General features: G+C 49.7%; 1 protein-coding gene across 41 annotated transcripts in view; it reads left to right on the top strand.

Annotated features, from left to right (window-relative positions):
- Celf4 (CUGBP Elav-like family member 4) overlaps positions 1–8706 on the top strand; it is a 280589-nt gene that overhangs the window by 219250 nt on the left and 52633 nt on the right. The gene's annotated exons all lie outside the window — the stretch shown is intronic.

Here is an 8706-nt window from a genome sequence, read left to right as displayed (position 1 = left end):
CCCCCCCCCCCCCCCGTGATGCGATTTGAATAGTAGACTACTGCCCTGCTAGGAGAGAACCAGTGGCTGCACTCTTCTTCAAGAGGGGTCAGGGCTATGAAGAAAAACACCTGAGAGGAGTTGTGGTGGGGCTGAGGGTCACACGAGGCAAGTGTGGAGATAAAGACTGGAGAGCTGGATGCAAACAGGCGGACAAACATCTGGAAGGGAACAGAGAGAGGACATGACTTTACCCACAGAAGCTCACCCCAGAACCAGAGCACTCCAGAGACTGGTACAAGGCTAAGCACCCTAACAGGCTTACACACTTGTGCACACTCCTGAAAGAGATGGATGCATAGGTAGATAGATAGATAGATAGATAGATAGATAGATAGATAGATAGATAGATAGATAGATAACCTAGAAGATCTGCCCTGGGAAGACAAAACATGTGGCCAACCTGGGACATCTGTTACCAGGCAACAATTCTGGAACTACAGTGTCTTTGAAGCTACTCTGCTTCCCCACCTCAGCTCCAGGGTGATCTGTGCCCACCCTGGCACAGCCCTATTTCTAGTACCCTCCCACCCAGACAGGGTTCAAGCATGCAACAATGTGAACAGAAAAGAAGAGACATTGGTAGGGAATGCCTTCCGGCATCAGAGGTCAGGCCTCTGCCACCCGGGCTCAGACTTCCACAGCACACTGTCTTTCCATGGTACTGGCCACACTGCCTCACCCAAGAGAGGGAAGGAGAAACTGCAGCCCAAGGGAGAGAAGGGAGGTGTGGGCCCCTGCGAGTGTCCAGTCTGACAGCCTTGGAAAGGAGGTGTTGTCCCTTTCTGCTTCTCATGAAACCAGTCCCCAACTTTGCACTGGCTGTGCTCCGCCTGGTCTCAGCACTGAGCAATGCTCTCAGCTTCTTCCCCAGGAATGTGGACAAGCTCAGTCCCTGGTCAGACCCAAAGATACTTAAAACTTAGGGTGAGTTGTCCTGAAGTGAACTCTAGGGTGACTAAAGGTGGCACGGGTCCCAGTGATCTATGGTTCCTCCCAAATCATGCCCTTGGGCCCTCTGTTTCAAACTCCTTACCTGACTCAGGCCCTTCTTGACTTGAGCTTCAGATCCTACCCAGCAGGGTTCAAACAAATGCCTGGTGCATCCCAAAGGCACCTCATGTCTTAGGGCATGGACATACCTTAGCTAGTGTTCACTGAGCATCTCAGGACTCTGATAATTAAGATATAATGCACTCAGGCATCAAGGTCCTACATGAGCAAGGCCACAGGCTCCCTCTTCCCCACTCTGGCTTCTTCCTCAATGAAGGCAGGATCATGTCCTTGCTCAGTCTCACTCAGGGCTTAAGGGCAGGGATCAGGGTCTCTCTTAGAAATGGTCTCTAGAAGGCAGACCCAGTGAGAATGGGTGCAAATCACCTGGGCATGCCATGCCTTGCTGTCCCACATTCAGAAAGCCAAAAGTAGAGAGTAGCTTTCAAGTACGGGCATACTGCTTGGACAACCAATGCCACCAGTTATCCCAGAGAGGAACAGCCAGATAAGTTGGAGAAGGCAACATGAGAAAATGGCAACGGACTTGGAGGAAAGGGATCCCCAGAGCTGGGGGATGAACCAGGGTGGCATGAACAAGACCTCACCTAGAGAATCTCAGAGGGATCAGGCAGGCCTGGCCCCAGCAGGTCCTCCAGAACAGCATCAGGCATGGGGCATCCCCTCGGCCCCAGCCCAGCAGAATGCCTGCTCTGGTACTCTCCCCCCCCCGCCCCCATCCTTTGCCTGGGAGGCAATTGCTCTCCAACTCCAAGCTGCTAACCTCACCGCCTTTCTCCCATATATCTCCTGCGCTGACACTTGCCCCAAGCCAGATTAATCAGCTCTTTTATTCTTGCTGCGGTGGAAAGGGAGGGAAGAGAAGAGCCAAACCTAAACATCTATCTATTAATTGCATATTCAATATTAAACAGGGAGATGGTCCTGAGTCAGCACTATTACCAAGCTATTTTTTTTTTAAAGAAAGTTGGTTTAAAACAATTTAATATCCATTAAATATTTCTTCTGGAGGAAGGGAGGGAAAAGGAAGGAGGGAAAGGTGAAGATTATTAAAGGATAAAGAAGAGAGTTGTGGAAGGAAGGGAGGGTGGGATGGTGGAGGGGAGATGAAGGCAGTAAGGAGGAAGAGGTGAGAAGAGATGGGTTGGGGAGAGGATGAGGCTCAGTGGGTAATGTGCTTGAGTGAGGAGGTCCTGGTACCCCAGGTACCCCAGTACCTAGCTAGAAAGCTGAGTGTATGCCTGTGATCTTGTCACTGGGTGATGAAGGCAAGGTGTGCAGACATGAGAGGATCCTAGGGCTTCCTGGCCAGCCAGTGTAGCCAATGGATGAGCTCCAGGGTCAGCAAGAAACCCTGTCTTAAAACAATAAGGTAGAGAGTGTCTGAGGAAGGTATTCACTATCAGCCACCATACATGGGCATGTACACACACACACACATGCGCGCATATACACACATGCATATACACACATGCATACACACACATGCACACACACATGCATACCCAATGCACACACATGCACACACATTCACATACATGCATACACACATGTACATACACACATGCATACACACACATACACACACCACATGCCGCAAATTTTTTAAAGAAAAAATGTGAGAGAAGGAAAGAGGAGGGAAGAGAGGAGCTTTGGAGAATGCATGTTGGAGCCAAAGAGGGGCAAGAAAGGACATACCCCCAAAGCAGAAGGTGATGGTGAGCCCCGGTACCCAGGCTGCATCTTTGTCTTGACCCCAGTAGCTCTGCTCCCAGCCCACTCAGTATTCCAAAGACCTAGGACCTGGGATGCACAGGGGCCCCTGGGATCTCTGCCCATTGCCTTCTAGGTCAGTAAAAGGACTTTGACAGGAGGAGGGCTTCTCCCACTACCCTGCCCACACTCAAGCACTTCAAGGCCCCATTTCTCATTCCACTTCTTGTGCTTGTAGAAGCATCTCATGGTCACACTGGGGTTCTGGGAATGGGCATGGACAGATGTGGGTACAACTGTAGGTGTAAGGGTGGCCTTTTTGCCTACGGAGTTCTGGTTGTCTTTGGTATAGATGAATTGTTTGGTTCAGACTGACAGAAACTGTAGCAGAGCTCTTCTCCTCTTCTCTGGTGTGAGGTTAGTTCTGACCACGTGAGAACCGGAGGGTCCATCAGAGCCTTTGGCTAACAGGCCTGGCTCTTCACAGTTCACTGTTCCCAGAGGCCCAGCCTACTGCTGGCAGGTATGGTCTTCAGAAGGAAGACCTCCAGCAGGAGTGTGAGTAAGGTTACAATCTTCCAGGGCGTGCCCCATGCTCCTCCATGCTTAGCTCTGGAGAAAGCTCATGGGGAAAGAGACACAAAAATGTGGCCACCACTATAGCAGAATCATTTCACTTAAAGATAGGACCAGATTAAGGGACAGTCACCTGGCCTTTGGACGAAATAGGTAAAGCCCACATTAAAAAGTCAAGCCAAGTCTATCCTTACTTAGACGGGCTGTGTTTTCCCCGGGTCACGGATGGGAGGCTGAGACAGTAGCCGAAAGGAACCTAGCGGGACACCCCATGAGCTCAGGGAAGTGGGTTAGGTGAAAGAGGCAGGAGGAGGGGGTTTTCTGACCACCCCCACCCAAAGGATCCTGAGCACTGCCTTAAAAGGAACACAGAGAAGTAACTCTGTGAGCTGCTATTGGCACACCCCCAAGGAAGCTTCTAGAAAATGAAGAATCTTCTTTTATATCTCACCCATCCACACTCACACACCCAACAAGCCTTGCAAAAGTGCCTGAAGCTGAACATTCCAGTTCGATCTGCTCCTGGGTCTTCATTCTCTCTCCCTCCCCTCCTTCCCTCTCTCCTTCCCTCCCTCCCTCTCTCTTTCCCTCCCTCCCCCTCCCTTCTTTCCCCTCCCTCCTTCTCTCTCTCTTTCTCTCTTTCCCTCTTTCCCTCCCTCTCTACTCCCCTCTTTCCTTCCCTTCCTCTCTTCCATCCCTCTCTCTTTCCCTCCCTCCATCCCTCTCTCTTTCCCTCCCTCCATCCCTCTCTCTTTCCCTTCCTCCCCTCCTCCCTCTCTCCTTCCCTCTCTCTTATCTCTGTGTCCCATCTCTTCTATCTCTGCTAGAACTATGCAAGGTTCAGAAAGGAAGGGAGGATCGTGAGGGGTGTGAACCCCACCCTCATTCCCTCATTGGTCATTAGGTGTGCCCTCGCCACCACCCACCCTAGTCAGGTGCTGGCCGAGTCAGTTAGCCCATGTTCTTGCTGCCTTTTGCCATCCCCCGGTCCATAACAGCTTCTTCGGAGCATCATTCTCTTCATGGCAGACACACTAGTGTGGCAGAGGAGTCCCGCTGGGCCAGCTAATGAGGTTGGACACGATGCATGTGATGCAGATCCCAGGCCCTCCCCGAGGCCACGTTCCCCACCATAAACCCAGGCCCCATTCCCTCCTCCCAGCCCCTCCGCCATCTGTAGCCCCATCAGGTCCTGTGGCTTTTGAAATCCTATTACGTTCCTCATTTCTCCTCCAAGCATCATTCTGTTTCTAAACAGACAGACCACATGTGGTCCCTAAGGGTTCCCAGGGGCTTTAGGGGACTAGCTGAGGGGTGTGAGTCCAGGCAGGGCATCTGGCTCCTTCTGCCATGGCTCGGGGAGAGCCGTGGCCGTAACTCTTGACCTCGAGATGCTGCATTTCTCACCGCTGGGCTCTTCCAACAGTACAATCGTCTTACACTCCAAAGGCCATTTGCAGCATGTTCTAATGAAATGGACTCGCGGGCTGACCCTGCGTTGTGGAAGTGCACCAAACAAAAGCGTCCATTTTCCCGTCTTCGGAAGCAATGACTGACTCACTGGACAAAAGCTTCCGGCAGAACAGTACCCCCTCTGGGTTCTGCCGAGGAAGCCCTCAGGCCAGGCGAGCAGGAGGGGTTGCGAAGCAGAGGAGAGCTGGAGGGCTGGGCTGTCAGCCTGAAGCCATCCTGGGTGTGTAGATCACAGGGCTTTCTCCTGATTCCGCTCACCCTGACCTCTACTTTGGAGCTGCCCAGGGGATCCTGGGATGAACAAAGCGTACTGTAGCCAGCAGAATGAGGTTGGTGACTGAGGCCCTGCAGCGGCCACCAAAAGGAGCCGTCCATCAACACTTTGAGGCACAAAATGTTCACCATTCAGCATGGCTTGCACCTCCCGAATCCCCACGGCAGGTTTCAGGTGCTGGGCTGGATGGCACACTCACCATATAAAAGCTAGAGTACGTGCGTGCTTTGCCCTCTACCAGAACTTGTTTTAGAGTTGGGCCTCCCTGGATCGTGGGGACTGTGACAGTGCCATCTTTCCTTCCCTGAGCATTCTCTTGAAGGAGATACCATGGCAAACCAAGGGTGGCTAACTTCACTTTTGGCTAGGCACCAGACTACGTAATCCTAGAGAGGTCCAGAAGAGATGCTACCCCACCCCATGAGTCTGCCCCTCACCTAGCCTTTCCTATCTTTCTCAGGATGTGGATAGGATGGACAATAGCTCAGTCAGTTAAAATGCTTGCCTCATCAATACAACAGCCTAAATTTAATCTGCAGAACCCACGTTAAAAAAAAAAAAAAAAAGCTGATCAAGGTGACACACATGTGATCCCAGTGATGGCCAGCCAGAAAGAGATCCCTGAGGCTCACTGACTCCTTGAGCTCCAGGCCAGTGAGAGGCTGTCTTTAAAAAAACAGGGTGTGGTTGGCAGGATGGCTCAGTGAAGAAAGGTACCTGCTGCCAAGCTGGCTCCCTTAGCTCAATCCTTATGACCCACGCGGTAGAAAGAGGGAAGAGTCTGTCTAGTTGGTCTCCAACCTCCACACGTGTGTTCTGACCTCCACACATGTGTGCTCTGCCCTTTTCCCATCCAAGCACACAAAATAAAAAAATTTAAAGAAGGCCAGTTGCAATTAAATTAAACTAAAACTAAATTAAATTTTAAAAAATAAGTAAAGGTGGACAATATCTAAGAAAGAAAACCCTAAATTAACCTAGGCCTCCATATGTGCACACACACACACATATACACTACCACTACACACACACACACACAAATACATACATACCACCACTACACACACACACATACACATACACATACAAACACACACATACCACCACTATACACACACACACATACACACACATACATACATACCACCACTACACACACACACACATACCACCACTACACACATACACACCCATACCACCACTACACACACACACACACACACACATACTACCACTACACACATACACACACACCCATACCACCACTACACAGACATACCATCACACACACACACACACACATACCATCACTACACACATACACACATACACATACCACCACTACACACACATACACACATATACCACCACACACACACACATATCACCACTATATACACACACTCACACACATACACATACCAGAACAACTCCACAGGCCTATAGTCTTCTATCTCAGACCTGTTTTGACCCCTGTTACCATAGGAATGTCATAATTTGTATCATGTTTTCCCTTAAGCCAACCTCAAAGCCCATATCTCAGGTCCATTTTAGATTAATACTGAAGAAAAAAAAGTCATAGCAATGTTCATCTCAAACTTAGGATAACAGGCCCAGGTGAGTCCCTGCCATGATCCTATGCAGGCAATCTGACAGATCTGGAAGGGCTGAGAGATGGCGAACTTATGACTAAGCCAGGTTGTGGCTAAGCATGGCTTCCCTACCAATCATGGTCAATGGCATGTCTGTGAACTCGCTCTCTCAGTTTGGCTTAAGCGTCTCCATCTCTCTTTCCTTAAACCATGGGGCAAGTCCTACTCTGCCTTAGGACTTTCATTCTTTTTTTAAAAAAAAACCCCATTTTTCTGACATAAAGGAATCTTTATCTCCTTTCTTCCCCAGAAAAGGAATTCTTCTAAACCTAGGGACTCTCTTCTAATTTACACAGCTACACCAGATAGACCTGTGAAGACAGGTCTTTGTGGCTGGGGTGGGAGTGGGGGGTGACTCATGGGCCAGGGTCCCTAGGGAGGCCCCCCTAGGCACTCCAGTGGAGCAGACACACATTATAAATACATCTGTAACTCCCACTGTAGGTGTGAAAAATATAATTAACTGCAAACCTGCTGAATGTAAATGGACTCTAGGTTTTCAGCTGCGGGGAGGGTGTGTGGCTTGATCTACATTCCTGTTTTAAAGTAGGTTTTTTCCTGTTTTGTTTTCTTTCGTTTTGTTTTAAGCATTAAGAAAGTTAAGTTGAGACTCAAGCTCCTCAACAAATTCCCTCTGGCCCCAGCTAATTTAACAAACAACGGTTTCAGGGGAAATGGGGTATTAATCATAGCAAATGGCCTTCTGGATGATATTTAAAAGTGCCTCCTGCCTGTGTGCCTGGGAACGGGAATGACAGAGAGAGGGGACTAGGCCCCCTCTGGTGAAGCATCCCATTGCCACTCTCAGAGCATCCTGTCCCCTGCACTGTGTGAGCACGCAGGAGGGTGCTCCCACTTCTAGGGAAGATGCAGACAATGAGAGAGGGCAGTACCTGGTGTTCTCAGGCTCTGGGTACAATCACCAAGACTGTCAGATGAGAACATGGTCATGGTTAGCAAGTAATAGAGGCAGAACAGGAAGAGGAAATGTGCTATGTTATTCCGAGATGGGAGCAGGAAGCTGAGCTTGCTCTGTGAGAAAATGAGCTAAACCCAAGGGGCATCCTGTGAGCCAGGATGGGAGGGTCCAGCTGTGAGGGTTTAGGTAAGGTACAGGAACCCTGATTTTCACAGGGGGCTTTGAACAGAGGTGTTTAAGTAAGGGGCCACACACTCAGGCTTGTGGGTTAGGGGCTAACACGATAGAAGTGGTGTTCTGGGATTACTCAACCACATGGTGTGAGGAGCCCAGCAAAGATCTGGGCAGAGATAGGCCCCAGCTTCCCATCTTGGTTCTAACTGTACATTCCCTGGCTTGCCCACAAAGCTAGCTGCTCTGAAGGCTACATCCTCCTATTGCAAAAAGGATGGGAACAGAACGCCTTCACTTCTCTTTGCAAATGGAGCATAGTAAGAAACTGTGGGATGCCCAGTCACAGTCAATGTACTTGTCGTCATTTTATGTTTAGAAGCTGGTGTATGGGAAAATAGAGCTGGTGACAAGGTGAGGCCCTCTGATGAGGTGCAGATAGAAATTGTACCACCAGATTGGATATGTGAATTCCCAGAGAGGAGCAGGACAGGGGAGGCTGCCAAGAGGTGGCGATGAGACAATTGGACGCACATGGGCTGCCACAGCAAAGGCGTGAAATTAGAGACCAGGATGGCAGGTAATGCGGGTGGCATTCCAGAAGTGTTCAAAGCTGTAGAAGAATGGGTTTGGTTGGAAAGGAGTGTCTACTTCATGGAATAGAGGAGCCAGGACTTGGTGTTTATGTATGTGTGTTAGTGCATGCATATGTCATGGTGCATGTGTGAAACTCTGAGGCAAGCCAGTAAAAGTTTGGTTCTCTCTTTCTACCGTATGGCTTCTGGGAATCGAACCCAGGTCATCAGGCTTGGCAGCAGATTCCTTTATCTCATGAGCCATCTTGCCAGCCCTACTTTTTTTTTTTTTTTTTTTTT

This window comes from Mastomys coucha, unplaced genomic scaffold (assembly GCF_008632895.1).
Source record: "Mastomys coucha isolate ucsf_1 unplaced genomic scaffold, UCSF_Mcou_1 pScaffold13, whole genome shotgun sequence".
In the NCBI taxonomy this organism is placed as follows: Eukaryota; Metazoa; Chordata; class Mammalia; order Rodentia; family Muridae; genus Mastomys; species Mastomys coucha.
Note: the sequence above shows the minus strand (reverse complement) of the source record. Positions and strands in the feature narration are given on the sequence as shown.